The sequence below is a fragment of the Neophocaena asiaeorientalis genome, unplaced genomic scaffold (assembly GCF_003031525.2).
Source record: "Neophocaena asiaeorientalis asiaeorientalis breed wild unplaced genomic scaffold, Neophocaena_asiaeorientalis_V1.1 scaffold162, whole genome shotgun sequence".
Lineage (NCBI taxonomy): Eukaryota > Metazoa > Chordata > Mammalia > Artiodactyla > Phocoenidae > Neophocaena > Neophocaena asiaeorientalis.
The window spans coordinates 400,977-411,224 of NW_020172637.1; positions in this window are offsets into that span (position 1 = coordinate 400,977).

Genomic DNA, 10,248 nt, shown 5'->3' on the forward strand with positions numbered 1-10,248 from the left:
TGTGGCAATGGACTCCTGTTAGTCATCTAACAGGATATATTTGCATTTAAGCAGAGGCACCCTGAAAATAATACATTCATCGGAACTCTTTAGGTTGGAATGGACAGAAACCCAAGCAAATTAACTACATCAAAAATGAAAACTTTTGTTTATGAATCTTGCAAATGCAAAGGTGTGATCTGAAATAGGACTAGATGCAGATGCTCAGAGGATGTCAATAGGAATTGTCTCTTTCCACCTCTCAGGTCTTTGTTAAAAGGTGTTGATTTTTGGGCTTCCCTGGTGGCGCAGTGGTTGAGAGTCCGCCTGCCGATGCAGGGGACACGGGTTCGTGCCCCGGTCCGGGAAGATCCCACATGCCGCGGAGCCATAGGCCGCTGAGCCTGCGCGTCCGGAGCCTGTGCTCCGCAACGGGAGAGGCCACAGCAGTGAGAGGCCCGCGTACCGCAAAAAAAAAAAAAAAAAAAAAAAAAAAAATGTGTTGGTTTTACCCTTTGTAAGTTCTCTCCACAAAGTTGCAAAAGAAAATATCTAGGCTTACATGGTGGGCATAGCTAGACTGTCATAAAAAGAGACAACATCGTTTTTCCTCTGCCTGAGTCTTGGGCTCTTCCCCACCACCCACGCACTCTAACTGGCCATGGTCAGGACCAAGATCCATCATTGCATCAGGCACTGATGTTATATATTCATGACTCCCACGTGGAATGAGTGTATCATTAAGGATCCCTATTACAGAATATTGAATTTTTTTTCTCTTTTCTTAATAAAGGGAACAGATCATCTAAAGTGAAAGCCAAGAGGGGGTTCAGGATCCAGAGGTCCACAGTGTCATTAAAGCTGTAGTTCCAGCTCTGTGCGCTTGGTTCTGCCCTCCTTTTCATGTCTGCTTTGTCCTCGGTCTTCACACATGCTCTCTCATTCATATATATTACCTAATGAAAGACCTGGGCTTCCTCTGACTAGATCAACTGGGCTAATGGGCACGGCCCTAAGTCAGTTACTGCTGGGAGGGATTGGGAAATCACTGTTTGGCTCAGAACAGTCAGGGATGACTCCTGTAGGTAGGGATGGCTCAGTGGATAAAAGGTTGTGGTTTGAGAATAAAGGGATAAAAGGAATAAATGCCCTTCTCTACAATATAGTGGGGGAATTTAACTCCCAATAAAGAAACGTGTCAATCTGTGTTTGATCAGAAAAGCAGAATCACTAGGAGATATAAACAGATGATATAGATATATTCTCTATCTAGTTATGGACTAGATGATGTCCCTCCCCCCCAAATTCATAAATTGAAGCTTTACCTCCAATGTGATTGTATTTGGAGATAGGGCCTTTAAGGAAGTAATTAATGTTAAGTGAGACCACGATCTTGGACTTCTAGCCTCCAGAACTATGAAAAAATTAATTTCTGTTTTTCAAACCACCCAATCTGTGATATTTTGTTATGGAAACCCGAGCTGACTAATATAGATTTTGGTACCAAGAAGTGGCATGCTACTATAACAAATGCCCGAAAATGTGGAAGTGGCATTGGAACTGGGTAGTGGGTAGAGTCTGCTAGAGTTTTGAGGTGCATCCTAGAGAATGTCAGGATTGCCTTGAAGGGACTGTTAGTAAAAATATGAACATTAAAGGCAGCTCTGGGTGAGATCTCAGAGGAAAATGAAGAACTTGCTGTTGGAAACTAGGGGAAAAGTGATCCTATGAAGCAGAGAAGGCAAGGACAAAGTAGAACCTGCAAAGAAGTATTAGAGGTCCCAAGGATGCTTTGGAACTTGCTGGTCTCTCACCACCTCTAGGACAGCAACCTTGATGATGGAGAGACCTGAAGGAGCAACTGGGCTCCTTTGCCGTGGAGCTAACCATGCAGTTGTCATGGGAATCATAGAAACTAAAGGAGGTGATATGACAAAGCAAGGGGGCTGTGGGTCTGGCGGCTGCCTGATACTAAGCAGGTGACTCAGAAGGTAAGTGGCGGCATGTCTGAAATCAACAGTGCTTCATGGTCTGCATCAACTTTTCAAGCATGAAAAAAAATTTAAAAATTAAAAAAGAATTGCTATTGCTTCATTTCTGCCTGCCAGATCTCATGCAAAATGTCTCGTGTAGCTAATGTTAATCCAGAACTACGCAGTGATGGGAATTCTAAAAAAACATAGTGCTAGATTTGCTAAATTGGCACAGTACAAATCTACCACAGGAATTAACACAAGGTAGAAAGAAAGGTAACAGACAGCATCTTAACCATGGATCAAACTGAAGATTTTAATCTACAGGAGTCCTCCATGGACACTGGAGAACTTTTTGTGCCTATCCTAGGGCACTCTGTCTCCTAGCTGGGATTGTAGCAGGGTCTGTTTTCCAGGAAGATTCAGGCAAAAGCTAATTCTGAATGCTGAAGTTCTGTTGAGGTTATTAAAAACAGCAATCACCTTACCTTGGAGTCATTCTTTTTTTTGAATTTAAGAATTGACTGTTTTCTGGAGAGTTCTAGGGAAATGTTTTGCTTCCAGATCTTTCTTATTTTCTAATGTTTAAATTTATTCACATAGGAACGAAGATGACAGAACACACAGGAGAAAGAGGGGAAAAAAAGACAGAGAGATTGGGAAATAGAGAGGAGAGAGAGAGAGAGAACAAATTTAGGATTTCCATCACTATCAGAAAATAGGTCGCACCATTGGGTAGGACTATTTTAAAAATGAGCTTTACTGTAGTAGTGAAGCTAAGTGTTGCCTTTTTAAAGTCAGCAGGGAGAACTGGCTATGAGTTACACCTAAGAAAGTGCACTATTTGTATATATTTGTGTATAAGATGAAATAAGGAGAGTGGAGTAGGAATACATTTATAAATCCAAGGATCAGAATTAGAGCCAGAGAAACCTGTGGGTAGCTGTAATACATAGAGCTGAAAACAATAAACTGTTTTATTTGAAACTATTGGGTGCTCTGAGAGGCAGTAAAGTGAAGTGCATAAAAGCATGGACTTTTGAGTCAAACTATTTGAGTTTCTACCTGGTTTCCACTGTATACTAACTAGCGGACCTTGGGCGAGTTGCTTAAACTCTCCTTTGACTTCCTTTATTCATATTTAAATGGGGATGAGAGTAAGAATGGCTCCTTGTAGTAAAAGTGCTGAATAGTACCTGGCATGTAGAAAACACTATGAAAGTGTTAACTATTATTATAACTCTACATCTGTAGGAATTAAAATGATGGAATGTCATTATTAGGGTTTTTTAATCGGCATGGTAAGAAACACCAAAGATACTATTTTTTAAGGGGTTATCATCTGTTGAGTACCCGTTATATGGCAGCCGCTGTTACTGAGTCCCAGCTCACTGCTCACTGCACGACAGGCCAATAAATCGGGAGATGAGCTGTTGAGGCAAGGAATACCGACTTTATTTGGAAAGCCGGCAGACCAAGAAGATGGCGGAGAAGTGTCCCCCAAAAACATCTTATCGGGGTCTGGAAGCCAGTTTCTTTTATAGAACAGAGAGGGGAAGGAGGTGAGGAAGTAAAATAAAAAGGCCATTAGCTTTGCAAAATATCTCCTGGCTTGGCCAGCATCTGGGAAGGGGATTGTTAATTTCTTCTTTTCTGCAGCCATGCACAGGTGGGCAGGGTCAGAATGTCTGCCTGTGAGCTGAACAAAGGCACTTTAGTTTAACATTCAGCCAGAGGGTCAGGGTTCCCTGAGGCAGGCCATTATGTATTATTATAATAACAAAAGCAACAAAAAGCACAGGTTAAAGTAAAAGAGATAAATCCAGCATGGAGTCAAATTTTGCTCTTCCCTGTTACAGTGCTACACAAACTACCTTCCAGTTATTATTTAATTCATACAACAATCCAAGAGTATAGATTTCCTTATCCCCATTTTGTGAATAAGGGAACCAAAGCTCAGAGCTGTTGAGTAATTTACCCAAGGTTGCCTAGCTAAAAAAGAAAACAGCACGGATTTTAACCTGAGAGCTCTATTATGCGGTAAAGCCACACCCCATCCTTCCAGCAGTGAGCCTGCCCCTGAGGCATGCCCTTTTGTGCACGTTTTTAAACAATCTTTCTCTCAATGCTTTGACAGGAACCAAGTCTTGAACTTTCTGTACGGGGGACAATTTTAGGCCTCTTTTTTTTTGTATTTGTTGTCCTGACTTTTGAGGAGGGTCCATAAATCTAGAAAGCCTTGGGATCTTTAGCTAGTCTGGGGATGAAGGGGGTGGAGATAAAGCTATGAACATTGGGAACAGATTTTCACTGAGGTTTTGCCCTCAGATCAGAGCAAGGAGTTATCAAAGGGAAGAAGTTGGAGAGAATTGATGGAACATGCTGGCAAGACCCCTGAACATCTGAGAGCCTTATCTGGCTTAGGCAAGATAGCCAGAGGGGCCTACAGCTAAGGCAACTGCCCCTAGGCAGTTTTTGAGGGACAGAGTGATGAATCCCCTGAAGAAGCTACAGTTCCCCAGTACATCTGTGGCCGCCTTAGGCTGCTCAGCTCTTGGTACTGGACTTGCCCTTTAGGTTGTTCTCCAGTCCCCTGGGGATTATCTCTGAATAATGACTTGTGACTCAAATTGCTGATTAGAGACTAAGCAGTTCTTAATTTGTCAACATGTTATGTGTGCTGCAGCCAAATATAACAGCTTTTTGTTGTTGTTTTTAAATAAAATATTTGCAACGGTAGCACCTACAATGAATTTCAGGGCCACTATAGTCACATTGTGAGAAAGACATATGTTTGTATATGGGAAAATATTGCTCTATTGACCTCCTCTTTGTCCCAAAAGATCCTTTTTTTTCGTGTCCTGGGTGTGAAACTGCTCAGAAGACCCTGGAAGCTTCCTGACTACACATCTGGTGACTGACGGGAGTGTGTGTGTGTGTGGATATAAAGGTGCCACTGACTCATGTATCTTATTCCACACCCCCTCTCCTTCATCAGCTCCAGGGAACTGATGCAGAATCAGTACAGCACATATTCCCTACATCACAGACCTTTCTAAATGGTCCTCGAGTATTTGAGAGAACTCCCTTGTCACTTGTATCAGCAACTTCATGGCCTCAGGGTAAACATTATTTTTGATTCTATAAAGAGTCCCAGAAAAACTACCTGGAGAAAATTAAACAGAAAGAGAGGCTGTTGCTTATTTTTTAAGAGTATTTTTTCCTCTTCTAAAAGTGATGTTGACCAAGGTAAGTTGATTCACAGACAGGAAGAGAACTCTCTGTCTCTTCCGCATCTTATCTGTTCCACCTGGAGACAAAAACTAGCGATTGGTCATAAATGGTTAGCTGATGCTTCTGTATTGACTTGTGGTTTGCTGCAGCCTTACTTCCTTTGCTTTGTGACATCATTTTCCTGTTCATTTCCCACACTTGCATATGTGGGTTTATGGGAGCCACACTAATCCAACAAATGGAAGAAATTATGTGCCATGTCAGAGGGCTTTCAGGAATAGAATTTGGAACAAAGGGGTCAACACTTGAAGAGTTCATGAAGTAAAAATGATGATGAGATAACTGATGAGGAGTGCTTCTCAGCCAGCGATTAAAGAACCCTGCTCACCGAATGTTTTGAGTGGATTGTGGTGATCCTCTTTATCACAGATGCTCTTCGTGCTGGCAACACTCACTTCTGGGCTGGTGAGCATGTTGGGCAACTGGACAGATATTTACCCTACAAAGCCTGACGGGGTTGACCAAGACTGAGTAGTCACCTGTGGAAGTCACTTCCATCAGCAGGAGAGAAGAGGGCTTCTTTGAGGTAGTGTGGTTTGAGGGAACCATAAGAAGTCCAAGAACCTTAGGGTACTGCTGCAGTTCTCATGCAGAGAGAAAAGAGGGATCGAGGGTGTTCCATTGGGCCAAAATGCCTTCAAACTGGAAAATGCCTCCCGAGGTAGCTCTGGGTCACTGTAAATTCTGTAGTCATTTTAACCCTGACAACCTCACTGCCCAATGACACTAAGAGCATCCCGGAATTTCAGGGGAGTGTCAGAAGTGCCCCTTGACTGATGTTAACATTTACTCTGAAGGACGATACCTTGCATGGTACTTTTGTTGACGTTTTCTGCTATGAGGAGCACCTCTGGTAGTTGCTGACTGAGATTCTCTGTCAAACTGTTGGGGTCTCAGCTTGAGAGTCAAAAATAAGGTGCACTGCTGTTTGGTGTCTATTCGTTTCCTGCGTCCTCCATGCACTAGATGCTACACTTGTAGGAGGGAGAGACACTTACACGTTGAGCTGACCACTTCCATGAAGCCCGTTATCCAAACAGTTTTCACTCAGAACTTACCTGACTGTAGAAGAGGTACCCTCTTTTCAGGAGCCTGACATAGTTCTCAGAATGGATCTGGAATCAGCCAGGGCTAGCACATGGCATCCGCAGAAGTTCAAGGAAACATTAGAGTCACAGGGTGTGTGGCCGTGCTTGATCATGGGAAGATCACATGGTTATCAGCAAAGCCTGGGAGGACAGTAGGAGATACGAGAAAATTAAAAATTTAAGTCCCAAGAGACTGGGTTATCTAAGTATGTTCAGTAGAGTTTTTCAGTATTTATGATAATGCCTGGCATATAGGAAGTCTCAGTGAATGTCTTTGAATGGATGCCAAAGGAGTGCTTAGGCTGGGCAGAGCCTGGGGAGGGCTCTTTACATGATACTCCAGCCTGACTACAGATGCCTCCTGCAACTGTTGGAGCAAATGCTGCCATAGGACTTTCTCTTCAACAGAGAGTCAGTGGAGCTTGATATATGGAAGAAAACTCTGTGATTACAGTGACTTAGCCTTCAGAACTTCAGCTGACTCATCTATAAGATGGGATACGGAGACATACAGGACTGGAGCAAGTATTAAATTGTATTATAGGTTATTGTAGTGGGAAAAGCATCTAGTACATATACATATACACTTAAACACACATATAGAATGTCATATGCTATCTCCTCTACTCTTCCCAATAACTCTGTAATAGTCTGTGACTTATATAGGCCAGTTGAGCCTTAAATACGTAAATAACATATCCAGCTAGTAAATAATGAAACCATAATTTCGGTCCATTCTATCTGATTCTCCAGCCTATGCTCTGTTCTTCACAGGATGCTGCCTCCTGTGGGTAGTGTAAATTGGGCGAGAAGAGTTTAGAACTGTTGAGTTTTTTTACTTTTGGCATTTAGTTGATGTAACTTAATTCTCTGCTTGTTTTCAAGAACATCACATGTAAAAGAGATCTGGGCAAACCTTGTACCCAATTGTCTAGTAGTCTATGCAAATTAATTTTAAAACAGTTCTTGTCTTTGAGAAGTCAAGTAACAACTAACATTTGTAATTGACTGATTTGATTTTCCTTCAGTTTTAGTAAATTTCTATTTTAACATTTCTTTGAAGTATTGATGCAATTGAATTTCTTTTTTTTTCTCTTTTTCATTTTTTTCTTGTCAGTTTATAGGTTTGTCTTTTTCCAGAAGGAAAAGAAATTCCTTCTCATGTTTGAGAGATGAATGAACCACCATGGATAAAGATACTATAATACACGTATACACATTGGCGTGCACACCCCCCCACGTATATGTATATATGCATATAGGATATGTGCATACATAGATTACATATGATATATATGTAGAAGATATATATATTCTATATATGTATATACACTCTTTATGTATTCCCAACAGGATCAGTGTGAAGAAAATTGTTATTCTTAAACCTCTGATTTGTCTCACATGCCTTCTACATCTCTCATCTAACATAGTAATTCTCTTTCCACCCTGTTGCAAAATGTACACCAGTATCACTCAGAACAAATATTCATGAGTCTTTCCTGAGAAATTGCTTTTAAGTGTCTACTGTCATCTCACAACTTGGACCATCTAGGCTTTGACCCCAGGAAAATTCCTATGTGCTATTGCCTTTAAAGACCTCGGAAAATACACTCCCCATCAGTCTAGATGTATACATCTCTATCTTTTCAAAAGCATAGGTTCATCCACTTGTTATTACAACATCTGTCTCCAGGCAAGGTGCCACCAGGCTGCTGAGCCAGCCTTCCAGGTCTTAGGCCTGCTGTGGTGGCCCCTTCATCCTGAGCCAGTGACCTCTCATTGCAGAGGCACAGCTGGTTCTCTCAAACAAGCCGAGGAGGACAGTGACCAGCTCTGAGCTGTTTGGCTGGGTGCAACTCCTCAGTCTGAAATGAAGGACACATGTAGGTAAGATTGGCATGAAATGGCTGAGATGAGGTGCCTTCCATGTGCCCGCCCTCCCACTGCCCCTCACACTTCTGGACTCTGTAGCAAGCAAATGTCCACTGTCCAGAGTTCCAGTGTGCGGGAGGGGTAACAAAGGTGACATGTCAGCAGTGTGGTCTTTCAGGTTCCACTGCTCGGGGGGTCTTCTATTTTCTGTCATGACAAGTGTCCCAAAGGCTGCCACAGAGCCTTCATCACCACCAGTAACACGCATCTACATTTCTTTCCCTCATTTACTATCATCCCTGGGAAAATTTGGATGATGGGTTTTCACCCTTAATTGGATGACTAAGCCTAAGCTTTGATAGTCCATTGGCCCCAGGTTTATATGAACACTATCCTTTTATATGTCACTGTATACTTTTCTAAATCTTTTTTTTTTTTTTTTTCTTTTTTTTGCGGTACGTGGGCCTCTCACTGCTGTGGCCTCTCCCGTTGCGGAGCACAGGCTCCGGACCCGCAGGCTCAGCGGCCATGGCTCCGCGGCATGTGGGATCTTCCCGGACCGGGGCACGAACCCGTGTCCCCTGCATCGGCAGGCGGACTCAACCACTGAGCCACCAGGGAAGCCCCCTAAATCTTTTATTTAATTGCTCATGAGTCAGAACAAATCAAAGTTGTCTACTGATGGTAGGAACTTTTTTCTTTCAATTGTTTCTGTGGGAAAAGGAGTGAGTTGGGGTGGGAGTGGTGTCGAGGCAGATGGAGGAGTACAGAGTGGACTGTAGCTGATCCTCTGATCCTCTGACTCAGATGCGTGAGTGAGTGAGGCAGGTGGAGCCACCATCACCAAGACAATTACCTGCTTGTCTTCACCATCATCATCACCAAGCACAATTTGTAGGCACTGTTTGCACATGCTTGGAATGAACGACCACAGTGCTCAGATGATTGTTTCTGAGAGCTATCGGGGGGGGGGGGCATGGGAGTCAGCTGGGATAAAGGCCAAGGTCCAGCACAGTGGAGGTCAAGGCCGTTAGTTAGCTAGCTTAGAGTACAAACTGAGGCTTCCCAGTTTTTCCCCAATCATGCAAAATTAGAAAATGATAATGTTTTATGGCATTTGGATACGTGGATAAAGGTGCTCTTGGCCCAAGCCCACTGGTCCAGGAACTTGGGTGACTCCAGGCCCCACATGACTGCCATAAGGCCAAGGAAAGTGGTATCTCAGCAGCCGATGGCCTATGCATGGCCCAGCATTGCACTACTACCTGCCAGTAGAGAAGTGCTGATCTGCATTACCGATATTAATGAACCACACGTGTAACAACTGACCAAATTCTGTGCCTATATAATATTTGAACTATCCCTTAAATCAATGAATGTATTTAAATATTCAACAAAATGCTAAATTCCATTGACTGTTCCTCTGTGAATTCTAGCAGCTCAGTTGAGGGAGAGGAAGAGTCTGTCACAAAGTATGTCAAGGTTTCATTTCTACCAGATGTCTCTAAACCATAGATCCACTGTTTTCAGAGTACCCAGGAATTTGGTAGGAATATTTCTACTTGGTTACCTTTAGGGAGATAAATCCCAGGCAAGTCCAAAAAATAAATCAAATGCTCCACTGGATATGGTAGCATGAGAGGGAGACCAGATGGTGTTCCCAGGGAGCATGGGAGGTAGCTAGATGGTGTCATCCAGGGGGTTTTCAGATTATAGCAGCACTTAATAGTTGCTTTAAATAGTCACAATATAATAGACTCAGGCCACACCCTCTAAGAGAGTATTACGCGAGGATGCTCCTCAGGAGAAATTGAATGTACTTGTCGTTCAAGACACAAGTCTGGGGCTTCCCTGGTGGCGCAGTGGTTGAGAGTCCGCCTGTCGATGCAGGGGACACGGGTTCGTGCCCCGGTCCGGGAAGATCCCACATGCCGCGGAGCGGCTGGGCCTGTGAGCCATGGCCGCTGAGCCTGCGCGTCCAGAGCCTGTGCTCCTCAACGGGAGAGACCACAACAGAGAGAGGCCCGCGTACCACAAAAAAA